Below are 21,719 nucleotides of genomic sequence, written 5' to 3' on the forward strand. Positions count from 1 at the left end.
TATTGTAGAGTGATTGGGGAAAATAAGAAGAGAAGATGAGGGAATGGAGAAGACAGTAATTGACTTCATAGGTAACTATAAATTTATCAGATCTCTTCTCACAGAGTATGGGGCCTGTTTGGGGGCTTGGTTGGATTCTTGAAGCAGTTGTCTATAAGTTTCCTAGAACCCAGGGTCCCAGGCATCCAGACATCCAGGTAGGTGGTCATGAATCTTCATGGCAAAAGAAGGAAGTCTGTGATGGCCTGAATTTCTGACATCTTAATTAACCCTCCTAAGCCAATCTTGAAGCTCTAAAGCATGTTACAGGTACAAAAAACAGCTTAACCTCAAGGTTTTTTGTTCAGTACTTCATATATTGAAGTGTCTTACACAGATAATCACCACTAAATCCAAATAGTCATTTTCTATCCAACAAGCAATTAATTACTACTGTATACAAATATTCATTTTCTATCAAATTATGTTTGTTTACATTCACAAAAGAAGGATTCTAATAATAACAGATAAGATTTACAAAATTTTTAGGTTTGTAAAATACTTATAAACTATTTCACCTGATCTTCATAAAAATCTATATAGAGGTACTATAATTGTTTCTACTTTACAGATGAGCAAACTGAGTCTGAGAGATTAACTTGTCAAGGGTTTCATAGCTAGTAAATGTCAGCTTCAAGCTTGGAACTCAAGTTTTCCTGACACCATGTCTAGTACTTTATCCACTAAGTCATTTAGCACAGGACTTGCAATTACAAATATCCTAAATAGCAAATATATTTTTATATACATTAAAGAAAGAGTCATAGCAGCCATAAATCAGACACTATGAAATAGACCTGACCTACTATAATCCTAAATTAATTTCCCTTTTTTTATATTAAATAACCAAGAAATCCTACTCTAAATCCCTTCATATGCTTATATGTAATACATATACTGAGGACTCAGCAGTCATATTTGTGACATTTTAAAAAGTTCAAAAGACAGTTTCTGGGTAATTAATAATTTTATTAACAAGATTAGCATATTACCAATAAAATGGATTAATGACACTCTTGAATGTCAAAGACCAGTCATGGAGGTGGTTTCACAGTTTATGTGCCCTTGGAATGATGGATGTTCCTGAGGGTGGCCGTCAATTCTTATTGGTTAACAATAAGAGAGAATGAGGAGCATAATGACAAGTGGATCTTAATAAGGGGTTAGGGGACTAACTTGTAATTTTTGATTATGTCATTACTTTGAAATTACCCCCAACCTTGGATAATTTAATCAAAGTATTTACCTTCACTCAGACCTAGTAGAGTACATTGGGCTTCCCCACCTGAGTGGTGTCTGAACAAGATTGTTAAAAAAGAAGTTAATTCAAAGTCATTATTAGCAATGCTCTTTAGAGACTGAACCACCTACAGGCTTCTGAAAAAATCCAGGTTCCTAATTCAATAACTGATTCATAATGAGAGAGAAATAATCATTTCTCTCCTATCTAATTGGGTCCAAGAAACTACACACACACACAGAAAGTTGTATTTATTTCAGTAAACTGCCTAAAATCCTTTTTGAAAGTAAGTTCATAAACCCTGAATGAAATAAAGCAAAGGGTGACAGCATATACAGAATACCTATCAAACAGAAGACTCAAGACATGTCAGTGCATAACCAGAGGCCTTAGACTGCAGCAAAATTGATCTTTTTTCCAAATGACCGTATTTGTCCTCTGTGCCACTGACTGCATATCACTGAATTGATACTTTGCAACAATCAGTTTGCCAAAACCAAAAAAAGAAGCCATAACCATATTTAAAATTTTTAAAAAGCTTTTTGTTTTCAAAACATGTACACGGATAATTTGTCAACATTGACCCTTGCATAGCCTTGTGCTTCAGATTTTCCTCTCCTTCCCCCCACCCCCCTCCCCAGATGGCAAGCAATTCAATATATATATATATATAACCATATTTTGTATATATGTAGATGCTGTCTCAATTTAGATACAATAATATAATAGCTGTTTTCACCATGAAAAAGTGTGGATTTTAGTGTGCTTTCTAGTTGGAGGTAATGCACAGATTATGATTGTTATTGTAGGAAAAAGGATGGCAAAAAAACAGATTAGATTGTAATCCCCACCTCCATGATGTAATGATGGTTCCAACCTTAGTTATAGCAAGTAAAATAATCATTAGTAATTCAGGAATCAAACCTCTTCTGCTTTTTGACAATGAAGAATGAAAATCCAACATAATTTAGGAGATATATTCATGATTTCTTGTGCCCCAAAATGTTCACCAAATGGTGACCAACTTTTTGATATCATTACTTTCCCTTACTTGGTAGTCTGGCCCATAGACAGCAGACACAAATCTAATACCAGGGCCTTATGCCAAGTCTTTCCAGATTAGTTAAAATCTGCCCAAGCTTTGAATTCTACTGAGAATCCAAGGGCAACTCTATACTATGATAATGCATTATTGTAGGACTTTTGTGGAACATCTTATTAGTAAAGAGAGAACAAGTGATACGCAGATGAGAAATTAAGGTAAAAGAAATTTCAATATTTAAAGTGATTTTCATCTTAAAAACCCTATCACAAAACAAAAACAATAGAAAGTAAAGGTCTCTTTAAGTGCACTATCCCTAAGTCAGTGCCATGTTAACATTAAGCCACAAAAGGTATAATTAGCAGCCACCAAGAATGATAAAAGGGATGTACATTTTAGAGAAATTTGACCCAGCTAAAGATGCTTAGCAAGTAGTAATAATAATAGCTGACATATAGTATTTATATGTTAATGTTAACTTGGCACTAACACTTAAAAAACCCTTTGCTTTCTAGCAAAACATAGCTAGATCCCATTCTTGTGTGACCATAAGTAAGCAACTGTATTTGTCTGATCACCAGGTCCTCATGTTTTAAATGAAGGGATTGGATTAGATCTCTAATGTCTTTTCCGGTTCTAATTAATAGGTCTCTATTTTGCCCACTATGCTTATAACAAGCAAATGATAATTCTGAAAAAGGGATTTGGAAACTTTCTTCCCAGCATTCAAGAAATTCATGTTCTGAGTAAGAATTTTTTGATTAGCTTTATTGGCCAGAGGGAAATTCAAGAACCAAGAGGAAGTTATTTATTACATTGTTTGCAGACTTATTCTGGACAGACCAGTATGATGCTTCTGTTCTGAAAAAAAAAATGCTCATTTGATGTTAATGGTGATTGTTAGCCAGTTCTGAGGGAATAGGCTCTGGAAATTTTCAGGAAAAAAAATTCAGATAGTTATTGCACTGAGAACTTCCCATTTTCCAAATAGGTTAACATTCATCTGTATTGTGACATGACAATTCTCTGTATTTCATAAAAGAATAGCTATATTTTTATAAAGGGATCTGTGGGACTCTCCTCTCACTTGCCCCAGCCTACTTCCTCACCTGCCTCTGACCCATCCCAACAGACAGCTAGAAAGCCCAAACTCAGTATCTTTGTCCAGAAAACCCCAAATGGGGTCATGAAGAGTAGGATACGAGTGAAACATCTCCAATCTGAATGCTCTAATCCACTTCATCACTTAATTGCATACAGAACCCAATGAATCATTCCCCTACCAGAGATCCTCAAACTACGGCCTGTGGGCCAGCAGCTGAGTGCATTTATCCCCCTCACCCAGAGTTATGAAGTTTATTTAAAGGCTCACAAAACAAAGTTTTTGTTTTCACTATAGTCCGGCCCTCCAACAGTCTGAGGGACAGTGAACTGGCCCCCTATTAAAAAGTTTGAGGACCCCTGCATGCCATGCCAGCCCTTTTTGCCAAATTCTAAACATCTATCACATGCTCCTTTCTGCCTGGATGTTCATTCCCAACCTTCCTCTCCAACTTCACAGAAGGTCACTCAGAGTCATTTTCACCTACCCACTTCCCAACAGTCATGGGTTATGAAAATGGCTGCTCACACTGCTTGTATGAGAGGAAGTTTACCATCTGGTAAACTGGTACATCGCCAGGCTTGTCATTTACCCTGCTATTGTTCTCTGTGGTCCACTGCGCCTTACCATTTGCCTTGTGCTATCTGTATGCAATTAGGTGATGAAGTGGATTTGGAGATGTTTCACTCGTATCCTACTCTCCATGACCCCATTTGGGGTTTTCTGGACAAAGATATTGAATTGGTTTGCTATTTCCTTTTCTAGCCCATTTTGTGGATGAGGAACTGATGCAAACAGGGTTAAGTAGCGACTTGCCCAGAGTCCCACAGCTAGTGTCTGTGGCCAGATTTGAACTTAGGTCTTCCTGATTCAATCCTGGAACTCTATTTACTGCACCACCTAGCTGCCCTTGTCAGGGATATCTGAATTCAAATGCAGCCTTTGTGTGATCTTGTGCAAGTTGCTTAAGCAATATTTGCCTCAGTTTCCTCTGTAAAAATGGAAATGAAAATAGAACTACTGTCCAGAGTTGTTGCAAGGATAAAATGCGATACCACTTATAAAGCCCTTAACACAGTTCCTGGTACATAGTAAGCATTACATAAGTGCCAGCATTCATCATCATCATTATTATTATATATACTGTTCCACCTACTTGCCCTAGCTGGCTCATAGTAAATGCTTTAATAATTGTTTTATTCATTCATTCATATGGGCATTTATTAACTTATGATGCTAAAACAACTGCAAATATCACTGTTTCCTCAAAGGAACTTCTGAATAGGACCAATTCTCTTTGAAAACTAGGCTAAAGGCAGCTTGCAGCAGAGTAGATTGAATGCCCCATCAGGAATCAGAAAGGCTTGAGTTCAAATCCTGTCTGAGATACTTATTATCTATCTGACTCTGAGCAAGGCAATTGAATTAACCTCTTTCAGTTTCCTCATCTATAAAATGAGGGTAATAATGATACTTCTTTTGTGAGGATTAAATGAGATATCATATGTAAAGTATTTTGTAAGCCTCAAAAACTCCATATAAATACTAGCTTTAAAAAAAGATGAAAAAACTGGGGCTAAAAACTATTAGACTTGGTAAATAAAACTGGTTGAACTCATTAGCCAACTGTCAAACAATATAAAAGATTCCTGCAGCGAACAGTGTTTTCAGCCAAAAGTCAAAAGTATTCATTAAAGTAACTTATAAATAATAAAAGCTGAGCCAAAACTGGATCAGATAAATTGGACCAGATCCAATCAACTTCAGATGAAGTCAGATGGTTCTCCCTGATTCACAAAATTCAATATCATTGTTCTGTCGTCTGGATGCTGACCCTCATTGTTCTGTCGTCTGGATGCTGACCCTACTCTCTCTCTCTCTCTCTCTCTCTCTCTCTCTCTCTCTCTCTCTCTCTCTCTCTATATATATATATATATATATATATATATATATACACACACATATATATATATAAACATATATATAAAAAAAATATATATATATAAACATGAGAAGACAGGGTCCCTCTTGGCAAGGGACTTCTAGACAAATTCGTCGATGTTTTCAGTGTGGAAAAATTGGACATCTAAGAGCCCAATGTAGAAATGGAGATAGAGTGAGAAGACAAGGTGGGAGAACAAGACCCCAAACCCCATATCCAAAATGCAACAGAGGCTTCCATTGGGCCTCAGAATGCAGACAGATTCAGGGAAATGGGATGAGGGGCCCAGCCCCAGGGCCCAAGGCAAAAAACACTTGGGGCATGATGGCAGCCAATGGTGCACCCAAAGAGTGTCTAGAAGTCCAGTACCCAGACATGACCAATCAGCCAGAAAGCCATATGATGGGAGAAGGGGATTACACAGTCATATATATATATATATATATATATATATATATATATATATATATATATAATATATATATATATATATATATATATATATATATATACTGTTTAGAACTACAAAGGAACCTTGTCAAACCTCATTTGAAGAATTGTTTTCAATTCTGGCTACTATATTTTAGGTGTCTCTGGGTCTCTGAGTAGTACAGTGAATATAGTGCTTAACCTAGAATCAAAATAAATCTGAATTCAAATTTGAACTTAGATACTTGCTAGCTGTGTGATTCTGTGAAAGTCACTTAACCTGTTTAATCTCAGTTTGTTTGTATGTCAAATGAGGAAAATAATAGCACCAATATTTCCCAGGATTATTGTAAGGATCAACTAAGGTATTTTTAAAGCACTTAGCACAGTACCTAGAACATGGTAGATACTAAAAAAACCCAAAATGCTAGCTATTATTATTATTATTACTCTCTCAATCTCCATTTGTCCCAGAGGTCCCCAGTGAATGCCTGCTTTGTCCCCTTGGGTCTCTGGTTAACCTTGAGTGTTTAGAGTAGTGTTTTAATACTTCTTGAGCCCCTAATAGTGTGCTTCTTTCCATGATTACCAGTAGATCCTCATTAGCAGGATACACTCAATTTGATTTTAGAAATATATTTATTATAGTGGTATGTTTGATTCAAATTATCCTTGAAAAGTCACTAACACATTTTCTTTTCTTTTTTTCTTTTTTTTTCTTTTTTGCTGAGGCAGTTGGGGTTAAGTGACTTGCCCAGGGTCACACAGCTAGGACGTGTTAAATGTCTGAGTTCATATTTGAACTCCCGTCCTCCTGACTTCAGGGCTGGTGCTCTATCCACTCATATTTTCTCACAAATACAAGTTCCAAGGAAAAGCAGAGAGAAAATATGTCAAAGGGTCAGGATGTTAGGAGATTCAAATAATAATGTATGTAAAGCATTTTGCAAACCTTGAAGCACTTGAAGCACTGTGCAAATATCAATTGTTGTTGTCATTGTCCTTCATCTAGGCACCAGACATTCAATCTGGTGATGATTCACTTTTTGAATCTTATATTGCATCCCTACTGAGCTGTAGCAATGTTTATAGAGCCATACAGGTGTATGCTGATAAATATTTAACAACCATGCTCTCCAGAGGAAAGAAATGAAAGCATACTCTTTAAGGTCAATCTTCATTAACATTTTTTAAGATTTGGAACTCAAAAAAAGCAATAGATCAAGAACTAATTCATAATTATTATTGACTTCTGAGATATAAATACTTATAATAAAAATTTAAAAATTGACTCTTGCAAAGCAGTTAAACCGAACTCAAGCACAACTGGGGGAAACTCTTGGAAGACCATTTGTTGGCATTCTTAATATATTCTATTTAGATATGGGAGACTTTTGCTTAGTCTCTTTGTTGGCCCTTAAATCCATTTTCTTTTTCTTGGTCAGTCTGTGCTTGGTTCTCAAAGCAGACACTGCCATTAGTAGATACTACTAGGATCAAGGGGAAGATAGGACATCCAAAATCCTCCTGATTCTAAAGAGCTCACAGAGTCCTACTCCCCTAAAATATTCTTCTCCCTATCTTCCAAGTGATTTCTCCTCAGAGGATTAACTGTAATATTCTCTCTTCTTTATTTCTAAGCACTCAAATCTCTTAGATCCAAACTGGCTCAATATTTTATTGACAACTTACAGGGAGTGATCAGATTTCCTCAGCCAGTGTTTCTTTTATCACCTCTTGTCCCCCAAAAGGAGAGAACAAAGGATGAAAAACTTTTATTAAGTACCTTATGTGTGCCAGGCACTGTGCTAAGCACTGTACAAATAAATTTCATTTAATCCTTACAACAACCCTGGATGGTAGGTATTACTATTATTCCCATTTTATAGTTGAGGAAACTGAGGAAGACAGTAAATGACTTGCCTGGGATCAAACAACTAGTCCCTGAGGCTGGATTTGAACCAGGTCTTCTTTACTTCAGACCCAATGCTCTGTCCCCAAAAACACCTAGTTAATTATTAATCATCAGCTGTTCTAGGGAATAGACTGCTAAGCTCTGCACATAGGACTTCTTCATAGCCCAGGTTTTCTGTCACAGACCATTGAGTCAGAATAATTCAAAGTCAGCTCTTCCTGCAAAAATGGTGAAAGTCAGAATCTGTAATAAAATTAATGTTTCCCCTGGGGCCAATAACCAGAAGTTAAGAGTCTGAACATAGATCTGAGGTCTAAAAATCCTGAATTGTACTGCAAAAATACTCAAAGAGAGCTAATGTAGCTTACAACTCATCATTAAGGGGACAATTAATTAAGCTTGGAGTTTCTTGATAATATGGAAAAGAGGAAAATTTGAAGAAGAGAATTATTGCATCCCTGAAAAATCAATTAAGGTCTTTCAATTTTTAACTTTTCTTTTCTTTTGTAGAAAGTCTCAGAATAAGAGTTACTATGGCCACAAAAAAATGCATAACCTTATCACCTTAAGCATGAATTTCTCCAAACTTCTCCAAATGAGATCATGAAGAATCAGACACGACTCTTTAACAACAACATCAAGTCCTACTTCTGGTCTTAACCACAAGCAATCTCAAGTCCCTTAACTATTGATGAGTTGTTAATCTATATCAAGGTGGGGATATACTGGTAAATGTTTAACAATTAATTCTCTGGGAAAATATCCCCATGACATACATTTTAAGTTTAATCTGCATTTTTAAAAAAATATTTTCTTCATCACTTTTAAGTCTAGACAATGAGCAAAACAATGAAAAAGTTACATTATTTTTTTTGGAAATGCAGTAAACATAAATATTTTGAGTAAATGTATAAATATGTTTACATATTTTGGTGTCCATATGAGCATATACACTATCTGTATATTTATGTATGTATTGTATATGTATGTATCTGTATCAAAAAAATGGAAAGATAGGGAACATTTCTAGGAATATTTCTATGTTGTAAGAAGTGATTAATATACATAGAGAACAATAAAGCAATCCACTCTAAATCATAGAAAAATAGAAATCAGAGAAGGTATATGTAGGAGAATATATACTGGACAATATAGAGTGAAGGCACTCTCTCATTGGGAGTGAGATAGATCAGCTCAATCAAAAGAGAATATTTTAGATCTTAATCAAGGGTCTCTAGAGTAGCTAGCTGGGAAAGGGGAAGCCAGAAATCCAAAGCAACTTGAAGCTTGATGGATTCTGAAGAAGACTGGTGCCCCAAGAATCCCAAAGCAGGACTGGCTTTAGAACTCTTACCTCTCACTTCTCCTCCTCACTTGTTTTCATCTCCTCCACACCAAAATGAAGAACTTTCATCTCCACCAATAGAAGAGGGTCCCATAACAATGGGCGCTGAGACTAGGGGTAACACAGAGAAGTACAGGAAGATTCTATGATCTGATGTCAAGTGAATTAAGTAGAACCAGAAAAGTATACACATATTTATATAGCATAAATGGACTGAACAACCATAAAAAAAACCTACATGAATACTGTGAAATGATCAAAAATCATTTTTATTATTCACAAAGAAATGTGAAATTTTTGTAGAGATGGTAATAATGAATGCCATAGTTTTCAATGTGTTGGTTAGTTTTGTTGAATTTTTCTTTCTATTTTATTCTTGTTTTAAGATATGACTCTCTGGGAGAAGGAGAAAAGATATATATTGAGAAATAAGTGATATAAAAACAAAAGACATCCGTAAGCACTGATTTTTATTTGTTTATTTTAGAAACATCAGAAAAGAAGCCTTTTTCAGTTTGCTTTGTTAGCTGTTTCTACAATTCTCACATGAGATGTTATTCTTAGAATCACCTGTAACTCAATCACTTCTCTTGGAGTGCTATGGTTAGTCAAAATCTAAGAACAGAGAGGAAGATAACTTGGCATTTTCAGGCAGTCACTGAGGCTTTTTAATCATCTTTTTAGCCTGGATTCTTTTGGGCAAATTGCTATGAAATTCTATTTTCCCCAGGATGCACTAGGAACAATCAAAGCCAATGCTAGATTAGATCTGCCTTTTTAACCTCTTCTTAGAATTCCTCTTTTAACATTTCTCTTTTTCTGAACTCCTCTGATTCATCTTGTCTGAATCCATTTTCTGGCACCTAATTTATGATCAGAAACCCATTTTAGCATTCTGGCCTGGCATAGAGTAGGTGCTTTTTAAGCTCTTATTGGTTAATTTTAAGATTTATCATGCTCCTTGGATGAGATAAATCCTTTTAGGGATCTATTTCCTCCAACATCAAAGGGATTAAGAGAGGTTATGGTCAACACCTTTTAATCTCACTTTAGAAACCCCTATAATCAATTTAAAATAGCAGTGACTATATTCTAAAAGACTGTCTGTCTAGGCAAATAGCAACTGGCTATTGAATTGTGTGACAGGCTTTTAACCTTTTTCCAATTTCACATTCAATATATAAATAAAGACTATGATTAGACCTTCAGCTCTGCAAGATAAATGAGAAAAATTTGAAATGCAAATCAGATATTTAATTTAATGGCATGATAAACAGCAATAGAGATATAACTAGGAATATTTTCACTTGGGGCAAATATTTGGACGGTGGGAGTTGGTGACTAGAATATAAAGAACAGTCAGAGCAGGGTTTATTCATACCAGGAGAAAGTGTCCTATTCCAGCCCTTGTCCTTAAGAAGCTGAAAGATGGACCTAATGATGACAGTCTTCCCCTGAGGTCTTGCCTTCTCGTGAATTCTTTAAGAACAATGTTTTATGTAATGGACCTATTAGTCTAAAGAAGCCTTATAGACTCCCATTGTCAGAATAATGTATTTTAATACCTATTTTTTATTAAGTTAAATTTTTTACAAAGGAAGCCAAATATATTTAAGTATAATTATAAAAATATTTTTCCTTAACTTGGTCACACAATCATGTATATGACTTAATTTTCAAAATGTATTTTGTTTTAAATTTATGGAATAAAACAAGCATTTCCATAACATCCTATATGTAAAAAACCATAAAACTCAGATTAAGAGCCCTTTCCTAGAGGATGAAAATAGACTGTCTCTCTCCAGATGCTACTTCAGCTATAATTGATCTGCAACAATAGATCCCAAGCCAAGCCCGACTTGGTCATTATTTGGATCTTGATTGGCCTAGAGTGAATGTAAGTAACAATTGTTTCTGTTTTGGCCAGAAACCCTTAGGGTCTTCCCTTCCCAGGTAGGATTTTTTTTTTTTTTTGGACTAAGTGAAAGAGGCAATTCTTTTCCTCATTTCTTACCTAGCCTTAATCACTGAATGGGCAGTTGCCCACGTCAGTCAAACTGAGACCTGTTAAAGATTTTAGCTTAAAAAAAGGCCAGGCTGCTACTCAGCCCTCCTGCATCCCTCAGCTTCCACTGCTCCCCAGGATATATCGCAGCAACAGCCATAAGAAGCAATGAATGTTCTCAAGCAAGGAGCAGCTGAGGCACATCAGGGCTGATTCCAACTGTAAATTCAAGTGCAAAGTGGTAGCAAATGGAAAAGGATCCAATCTTTCTTGAACCTCATAAAGCTGTGATACTCTGCAAATATTATAAGAAGACTGCTAGACTTCTGTTCCATATTTGAGCCTACAATGCCAAGATCTGTTGTGGATACAACATGTATATACTGCAAGTATTTTTATCTCAATAATTCAGTGATGGAATATACCTTCAGATAATAATGCTTATTTATACCTTTTTGTCAGGCAAAGTAGATGGATATCATGTGTTCTAGGGTATAGTTTGTTAGAAATCTTTGAGAAAACCCTTTTGGATAGAAAAAGGCACTTGAAAAAAATTTGGAACTCATTTATTCAGCACTTAATTTCCACCTTATTTTCTCCTATCTTTACCAGCCATTTGAAGGTTTTCTAGTTGATCTGAAGACCTGCTTTCCAGGACCAAATAAGCCAATAAGTGATTTTAAGAAAAACAACTGATGACTTTCTTAATAGAATTGGTTTGACAGATGCTTGGCTTTTATATACACTTTCATAGATTGTTCTGACTATCATTTTATCCAATACCTCCAAAACTGAAATTAATATGGAAAGTTATTTATCAGAAAGTCTAATGCTAAAAGCGAATGGAATTTATTTGTCACAGTTATCGGATACAATAACATGCATGAAAACCTTAGTAAAGAAGCATGAACTACCAAGGCCTGAGAAAGTTGCTTCCCTAAAATAGAAACTAGAGAAATGTCACAGTGCTGAACTTGCATTTAATATAAATGTAAAGAAGAGGAAAGGTTATGAAGATGATGAGTATTTCTCAAAGAAATCTAAGTTGGAAGAGGAAAAATGGACTGATGATCTAGATTCCCTATAACTTGATGGGTATTACCAAAAATGTTATGTTTGGATATTTAAAGTTAACTCTTGAGTTCTGAATTACAAAAATTGACCACTTCTACTGTAAGATAGAGTTTGTTTAACTTGGTTCAAAAACATGCAATGGAAATTAATTACTTTTTTTTTTACCCCCCCTTACTAAGGCAATTTGGGTGCCCAGGGTCACACAGCTAGGCAGTGTTAAGTGTCTGAGGTCAGATTTGAACTCAGGTCCTCCTGACTTCAGGCCTGGTGCTCTATCCACTGCACCAACTAGCTGCCCTGGAAATTAATTCCTTTAATTAAACTTCATTTTATTAAAAATGTAAGTTCTCTGAGTACAGAAACTGTCTTTATACCTAATAGAGTTTGACACATAGTTAAGTACTTAATAAATGGTAGTTGACTTACTAAGCAATGGTCTCTTGGTTAATGATAAGAATAGTTTTCTTCCCAAGACCATGGAATGTTTCAGCCCTTGACTATAATTCAAAAAAGCTGGATCCAAATATTGCCTTCACTATTTGTGAGCTGCATGATCTTGAGATCACTTTAATTTCTCTAAGCCTCAGTTTCCTTCTTTGTAAAATGAGGATGGATCAGATAACCTATTTCTAAAATCCATTCTAGCTCTAAAATGCAGATTCTATATTTTTCATGTGTTTATATGTATATATAATTCATCCATGTTGTTCCCTCCTATAAAATGTAAGCTTTTTGCGGTCAAGAAGTGTTTCATTTTTGTCTTCGTATTCCCAGTACCAAGTGTGACCCATTTTCGTCATTTCAGTCATGTCTCATCTTCATGACAGCATTTTGGGGTTTTCCTAGCAAAAGCACTAGAGTGTTTGCTATTTCCTTCGCTAGCTTATTTTTATGGATGAAGAAACAAACAAACAGTGGTAAGTGATTTGCAGTTAATAAGTGTCTGAGGTTAGATTTGAACTCTTGAAGATGAGTATTCTTGATTCCAGGACCAGTGCTCCATTCACTTTGCCATTTGCAGCTGCCCACTGATTCTTAAAAAATGCCTTTTGATTGAATGATTTGTCTGTAGAAAATTCACTGTAAAATCATTGCCTTAAAGTTGCTTGGCTTCTTGGCATTCTTCTTGAGAAATACCAGATCCCATTCATAATTCCTAGGGATGACAAGCCTTTGCTTTACTATAATAAAATAATATGGTTCAGTAGTAAATACTGTCAATATTGCTAGGTGAAATTTTCAGTTATAACCCTTGTTATCGTAATAGAAATTGACAGGCAGTTACCTAACCAAGGATATGAAGCACTAGATTGAATCTGACCCTTTCTGAAAGAGCACTGCAGCCCCACTGGTCAAGTCAGTTAATGATTATTTATTGAATAATCATGGAGAGCTGAGGTTATGAAGGGAAAAAGCAGATAAGATCATTTCAGTAACGAAGGATGAAAGAAGTTCATGATTTATTGATTCAAGGAGAATGTTCAGTTCATTTAATAATAAACTCCCCTTAGCTCTGTTATGCTGGATTGGACTAGGAAACAAAAATTATTCTTGTACAATTTCTAGATATATCAACCTCTACCACAGCTCTCAACTAAGGCACTGAGGTTGTTGCTCCTGCCGGGGCCACACAGCATAATATTCTCAAAAAGATATAAGACTATATTCTTTGTGGAAGGGTTTCCTATCAAATAACTAGCTTCAAGGCCTACAATTGTCTTTTCTTTCAATATGGGACCTTAGATAAAGTAAACCTGAGCTTCATGGATTTTTGATGATTAATTCCTTACCTTTTAATCAAGATCACAGGAAGTCTTAACTAGCACAGTGTCTAACGTATCAGTTCAGTTTACTCATTTTCACTTGTGTTCAATGCTCCATGACCTCATTTGGGGTTTCCTGGGCAAAGATGCTGAAGGGGTTTACCATTTCCTTTTTCAACTCATTATGCAAATGAGAAAACTGAGGCAAACACGGTTAAGTGACTTGTCCAGGATTACACAGTTGGTAAGGAGATGAATCTTCCAAACTCCAAATACAACCTCAGATTAATTTTTTCAGAGAAATTCAATTGTTGGGGAAGAGATTCTAGAATAAATGTCTCATACAGTATAGAAATTCTAGGATGCTTCCAGATGGTGGAGAGAGAAAGAGATACTTTAGGATACTAGCCAGTACTAGAACTCCTAGGTACCGCAAGGGCACTTCTACTGAGATTATAATCAAAGGAAGAAATAAATCTGGATTGGAGAGGAGTTTACTGGGATGCATAAGCCCAAAACATTCATTGGTACCTTTCTATTTTAACTAACAATTCTCATTAATTAGGTCCAAAGCTCAATTATTTCTGCTCTACTGTAATAGCAAATATAATGTCAATGCTCTCTAAGCGTTGGTCCCCTGGGAAAACTTCCAATCATCCCACCCTAGTTGTAGCTCTGCATCACATCTCTTCACTATTACATTTTGTACCATTGTCATTTTTTTCTTCTTTTTCTGCTTTCCCCCTTTGCCTCTTCTTTATGTATTATAGATCCACAAAGACTCAATAATCTGTATCTTAGTAGGATAATAGATTAGTGTTGGCTCCCAAACTTAGATAAGAATTGAGCTAGCAGCTATATGCTCTTTTCATCTAAAGAGCTCTTTTTTTTGGTATCAAAAAGTTGTCAAGGAAAGAATGTGTTATTTGGGGAAGAAAGGAAACTGAGTTGAGAAAAATCTAGCCTCATATATTCTAAATCAAAGTATGAGACCCAAGTTACTCTTTAATGAGAAAAGTTTGTAGCCTGTCATTAGAGTCATATAAAACCCACTTGCACAAAAAATCCCAGAAGGCTTGCTTGGGAGAACCATTTTTGACAATGTCATGTTTTTGTTATTACATAACAAAGTCCTGTTATATAGTGGAGACAGGTGGAATCAATATTCTTCTAGGTTTGATCTGTCTTATAATTGCCATGAATAATAATGAGAAGCTTTAATTTCAATGTTTCCATCAGTGGGGATGAATGAGAGGAGAACAAAGCATTAAAGCTCAAAGACTGCTATCTCAGTGGTATTCTCCTGAATCCCTTCTCTCATCATTTATTTATCCCTGTGTGAAGAACAACCACCCCTTTGTATCCCATGTAGAAGACTCTTCGTCTGAGTAGGATTTCCTCCTCAAGTAGCTGAGGAGCCACCTGGTGGTGCTTGTGTTCAGAACATTAAAAACACAATTTTGTTTTACCTGTGATTCAAAGATCATGAGATTTGTTTGTATTGTGAGCATCCCATGTAAGAATGTTTTTCAGAAACAGAAATCCAGAAGCACAAGTTGTTTGTTCCAAAGATGAATCTAATGTTTAAGCAGTGTTATGATGCCTCGTTTCCTCTGGTTACTGACCTGCCATGATGTAACTAGAGGACCTGGTATTTTTTGAATACTCTAAATACTTTAGTGTTTGACAGTTCTGTGATCTCAAAGATGACAAAATGTTTTCTCCAGTCATCTATTCTTCAATCAGCATTTATTAAGCATCTACTTTGTGCAGTAAATACCAGGGATACAAAGACAGAAATGAAAGTCTTTGGTCTCAAGGACATTAGTCTTCTCCATTTCTTCCTCCATAGGTGGGCAGAGGGGAGAGGGGAAGAGCACTCAGCATGTTAGAGAGAATGCCTTATATTATGTTAACATTGCATAGATAGCAATGGAGCACTTGGACTATTCCTTGATTATTAATCAATTAACTATCAAATATTTAATTAAAAAACCTTCAGTGGCAGCCACTGTGGTAAGCACTGGGGAGAAAGAAGAAAGGAAGGAAGGGAAGAAGGAAAGAGTCCCAACCCTGCCCTCAAGGAACTTAGATTCTAACCAGAAAACAATATGTATCTCTATGTATCTTGTCTGTCTGTCTGTCTATCTATCTGTCCTGCACAAAATAAAAACAAATCTGATATAAGATAATTTTTGAGGGGAAGATGTCAGCAAGTGGGAAAATTAGGAAAAGCTCCATGCAAAAGATGATGCTTGAGCTGGGGCTTAAAGCAAATCAGAATTTAGAAAGATCAGGGTTCCCCAATGTATCCTGGGATATTGCTCATCATCTTGACCTTTATCTTCACCTGAACCCCAGTGACTGTGGAGGAGTGTGAGTTAATGACTTTTCACAGCTCTGTTTCACTCAAATCCAATTCACACACAAATCAAGACATCACCCTTTTGCTATCATTGGTTCCCTTCAAGAACAAAGGATGAGGGGGAAGAGCTAAGATGGCAGAGAGGACACACGCTTCTTTCTGAGCTCTCCTGCTCCCCTCAAACTAACTAAGAAATTCAGCCTCTGAAATAGTGCTAGACTCAGAACCCATGAATATCGGGAGTGCAGTAAATTACCAGCAGAAGATAATTTCAAAGATTGCCAGAAAAGGTCCGTTTTGATTGGGTACATGGGCATGGGAGGAGACCAGGCACAGGGAGGCAGAGCATGGAGACCAGCTCACACTGAGCAGACCAGAGTGGGATGCAGTCTCTGTGCTGCAGAGAATCCACAGGGAGGACTCACCACAGTGTCAGCTACTCTGCTCTAGTTGCGAGCCAGTAGTTCAGAAGAGAAGTTATAAAACATCCAACATAAACACAAAAGGTAAAGAGTGAACCCCAAAGAGCCAGAGTCTCACAAGAACTGGCCATACCCACTCACACTGAGAGAGATCAGCGCAATCCCAGGGCAGCCACTACCACTTCCTGGTCGGTAGAGAAAACTCAGAACCTCCTTGCCCCCAAATCAGATCCCAACTTTTTTTTAAAACACAAGTAAAAAGGCAAAACGGGATCTAACTATAGATAGCTTCTATAGTAAAAGAGAACAGATTTCTTATACCTTCCTCCCACTATTTCTGTATTCCCTTCTATTTATTCTACCCCTTCCCTTTTCACTTTTCTCATCCTCACCAACGAGGTGAGAAAAGTTTTTACTTCTCCTTTAGGAATTTAGATGCTACACCACTTGGTGCATGTATATTTATGCATTGATATTGCTTCATTATCTATGCTACTGTTTAGCAAGATATAATTTCCTTCCTTATCTCTTTTAATTAGAGGGAAAGAAGGGAAGGGGATGAATATTGTGTGAATCTTACTCTCATCAGATTTGGCTCAAAGAGAAAATATTAGACATATTTGGTTTAACTGAGAAACTTTTCTCACCTCATTGAAAAGTGGGAGAGGAAAAGTGAAAAGGGAAGGCTTAGATTAAATAGAAGGGGGAAGGCTGCTGAGGCAAGTGGTGCCTATAAATTAAATACTGGGCAGTGGGGTAAAGGGAAAAGGAAAGAGAAAAGTATAATCTGAGGATAATAAGAAATACAGAATTAGTAGTTTTAACTGTAAATGTGAATGGGGTGAACTCCCCCATAAAGCAGAGGCAGATAATAGACTGCATCAAAAGCCAGAATTCTGAAATATGTTATTTATATGAAACGCATTTAAAGCAGAATGATACATAGAATAAAGAGAAAAGGCTGGAGCAGAATCTATTATGCTTCAGGTAAAGTCAAAAAAGCAGGGTTAGCGATCCTGATCTCAAATCAAGCAAAAGCAAAAATTGATCTAATTAAAAGAGATAAGGAAGGAAACTATATCTTGCTAAAGGGTACCATAGATAATGAAACAATATCAATATTAAACATATATGCACAAGTGGTATAGCATCTAAATTCTTAAAGGAGAAATTAAGAGAGCTACAAGAAGAAATATCAAAACTATAATAGTGGGAGATCTCAACCTTGCACTCTCAGAACTAGATAAATCAAATCACAAAATAAATAAGAAAGAAGTTAAAGAGGTAAATAGAACACTAGAAAAGTTAGATATGATAGATATTTGGAGAAAACTGAATGGAGACAAAATGGAGTATATTCTCTTCTCGGTAGTTCATGGAACCTATACAAAAGTTGCCCATATATTAGGACATAAACATTTGAAAATCAAATGCAGAAAGGCAGAAATAGTAAATATATCCTTCTCAGATCACGATGCAATAAAAACTCCATTCAATAAAAAGCCAGGGGAAAATAGGCCAAAAAGTAATTGGAAACTAAATAATCTCATCCTAAAGAATGAATGGGTGAAACAGCAAATCATAGACACAATCAATAATTGCATCCAAGAGAATGACAATAATGAGACAACATAGCAAAATTTGTGGGATGCAGCCAAAGTGGTAATAAGGGGAAATTTCATATCTCTAGAGATTTACTTGCATAAAATAGAGAAAGAGAAGGTCAATGAATTGGGCTTGTAACTAAAAAAGCTAGAAGAGCAAATTTAAAACCCCCAATAAAATACTAAACTTGAAATTCTAAAAATAAAAGGAGAGATTAATAAAATTGAAAGTAAAAACACTATTGAATTAATAAATAAAACTAAAAGTTGGTTTTATGAAAAAACCAACAAAATAGATAAGCCTTTGGTAAATTTGATTAGAAAAAGTAAAGAGGAAAATCAAATTGTTAGTCTTAAAAATGAAAAAGGAGAACTTTCCACCAATAAAGAGGAAATTAGAGCAATAATTAGGAATAACTTTGCTCAACTTTATGTCAATAAATTTGACAATCTAAGTGAAATGGATGAATACCTACAAAAATATAGTTTGCACAGATTAACAGAGGAGGAAGTAAACTGCATAAATAGTCCCATTTTAGAAAAAGAAATAGAACCAGCTATTAGTTAACTCCCTAAGAAAAAATCTCCAGGACCAGATGGATTTATATGTGTTCTACCAAATACTTAACAAACAACTAACTCCAATACTATATAAACTATTAAAAAAAAAAAAGGAATGAAGGAATCCTACCAAATTCTTTTTATGACACAGACATGGTATTGCTATCCTATACCAGGTAGTATGAAAACAGAAAAAGAAAATTATAGGCCAATCCTTCTAATGAATATTGATGCAAAAATCTTAAATAAAATATTAGCAAAGAGATTACAGAAAATCATTCCCAGGATAATACACCAGGACCAAGTAGGATTTATACCAGGAAGGCAGGGCTGGTTCAATATTAGGAAAACTATTAGCATAATTGACTATATCAATAACCAAATTAACAAAAATCATATGATCATCTCAATAGATGCAGAAAAGCATTTGATAAAATCCAACACCCATTCCTATTAAAAACACTAGAGAGTATAGGGATAAATGGACTTTTCCTTAAAATAGTCAGTAGCATCTATTTAAAACCATCAGTAAGCATCATCTGTAATGGGGATAAACTAGAATTAAATCTTCCCAATAAGATCAGGAGTGAAATAAGGTTGCCCACTTCACCATTACTATTTAATATTGTATAAGAAATGCTAGCTTTAGCAATAAGAAATGAAAAAGTGATGAAAAGAATTAGAGTAGGTAATGGGAAATCAAATTATCACTCTTTGCAGATGATATGATGGTATACTTAGAGAACCCCAAAGAATCTACTAAAAAGCTCTTAGAAAAAAATCTACAATTTTAGCAAAGTTGCAGGATACAAAATAAATCCACATAAATCATCAGCATTTTTATACATCACAAACAAAATCCAATAGAAGATATACAAAGAGAAATTCCATTTAAAGTAACTGCTGATAATATAAAATATTTGGAAATCTATCTGCCAAGGAAAAGTCAGGAACTATATATAGAGCAAAACAGCAAAACACTTTCCACACAAATAAAGTCATTTCTAAACAATTGGAAAAATATTAAGTGCTCTTGGATAGGCCAAGTGAATATAATAAAGATGACAATACTACCTAAACTAATGTAATATTTAGTGTTATACCAACCAAACTCCCAAGAAACTATTTTACTGACCTAAAAAAAAAATAACAAAATTCATCTAGAAGAACAAAAGGTCAAGAATTTCAAGGGAACTAATGAAAAAAAAATCAAATGAAGGTGACTTAGCTGTACCAGATCTAAAACTATATTATCAAGCAATAGTCATCAAAAACATTTGATACTGGCTAAGAAAAAGAGTAGTTCATCAGTGGAATAGGTTAGGTTCCCAAGACAAAATAGTCAATGACTATAGCAATCTAGTATTCATCAAACCCAAAGACCCCAGCTTTTGGGATAAGAATTCACTATTTGACAAAAACTGCTGGAAAAATTGGAAACTAGTATGGCAGAAACTAGGTTAGACTCACACTTAATATTGTATAGTAAGATAAGATCAAAATGGGTTCGTGATCTAGACATAAAGATTATAAATAAATTAGAAGAACATAGCATTGTTTACCTCTCAGACCTGTGGAAGAGGAAGGAATTTGTAACCAAAGAATAACTAGAGACCATTATTGATCATAAAATAGAAAGCTTTGATTATATTAAGTTAAAAAGTTTTTGTGCAAACAAAACTAATGCAGACAAGATTAGAAAGGAAGCAATAAACTGGGAAAACATTTTTACAGTCAAAGGTTCTGACAAACGCCTCATTTCCAAAGTATATAGAGAATTGACTCAAATTTATAATAGTTCAAGCCATTCTCCAATTGATAAATGGTCAAAGGATATGAACAGACAATTTTCAGATGAAGAAATTAAAACTATTTTGAGTCATGTGAAAAAGTGTTCCAAGTCATTATTAATCAGAGAAATGCAAATTTAAACAATTCTGAGATACCACTACACACCTGTCAGATTGGCTAGGGTGACAGGAAAAGATAATGAAGAAGGTTGGAGGGGATATGGGAAAACTGGTTCACTGACAGATACATTGTTGGTGGAATTGTGAACAAATCCAACCATTCTGGAGAGAAATTTGGAACTATGCTGAAAAAGTTATCAAACTGTGCATACGCTTTGATCCAGCAGTGCTTCTACTGGGCTTATATTCCAAAGAGATCTTAAAGGAGGGAAAGGGACTCCCATGTGCAAAAATGTTTGTAGCAGCCCTTTTTTGTAGTGGCAAGCAACTGGAAACTGAGTGGATGCCCATCAATTGGAGAATGGCTGGGTAAATTGTGGCATATGAATGTTATGGAATATTATTGTTCTGTAAGAAATGACTAGCAGGACGATTTCAGAGAGGCTTGTAGAGCTTTACATGAATTGATGCTGAGTGAAATGAGAGAACCAGGAGATCCTTATATACAGCAACAAGACTATACGATGATCAATTCTGATGGACTTGGCTCTCTTCAACAATGAGATGATTCAAACCTGTTTCAATTGTTCCATAATGAAGAAAATCAGTTACACCCACAGAGAGGACTGTGGGAAATGAGTGTGGACTACAACATAGCATTTCCACTCTTTCTGTTCTTGTATGCTTACATTTTTGTTTTTCTTCCCAGGTTATTTTTATCTTCTTTCTAAATCCGATTTTTCTTGTGTAGCAAAATAACTGTATAAATATGTATATATATTTGATTTAATATATATTTTAACAGAAGGTTTTGCAAGGGTCAATGTTGAAAAATTACCCATGCATATGTTTTGTAAATAGAAAGCTACAATAAAAATAATAATAAATATTTTTCCTGTCTGTTCTAGCCACCAACAAACAATGAATAGCTTGTAAAAATTGGAGGAAAAAAAGAACAAAG

At 35.3% G+C, this 21,719-nt stretch overlaps 1 pseudogene; it reads left to right on the forward strand.

Annotated features, from left to right (window-relative positions):
* The first annotated feature begins 8,999 nt into the window (after positions 1–8,999).
* LOC127561494 (cyclin-H-like) lies at positions 9,000–12,303 on the forward strand (annotated as a pseudogene).
* The last annotated feature ends 9,416 nt before the right edge of the window (positions 12,304–21,719 follow it).

Source organism: Antechinus flavipes, chromosome 4, assembly GCF_016432865.1.
Source record: "Antechinus flavipes isolate AdamAnt ecotype Samford, QLD, Australia chromosome 4, AdamAnt_v2, whole genome shotgun sequence".
In the NCBI taxonomy this organism is placed as follows: Eukaryota; Metazoa; Chordata; class Mammalia; order Dasyuromorphia; family Dasyuridae; genus Antechinus; species Antechinus flavipes.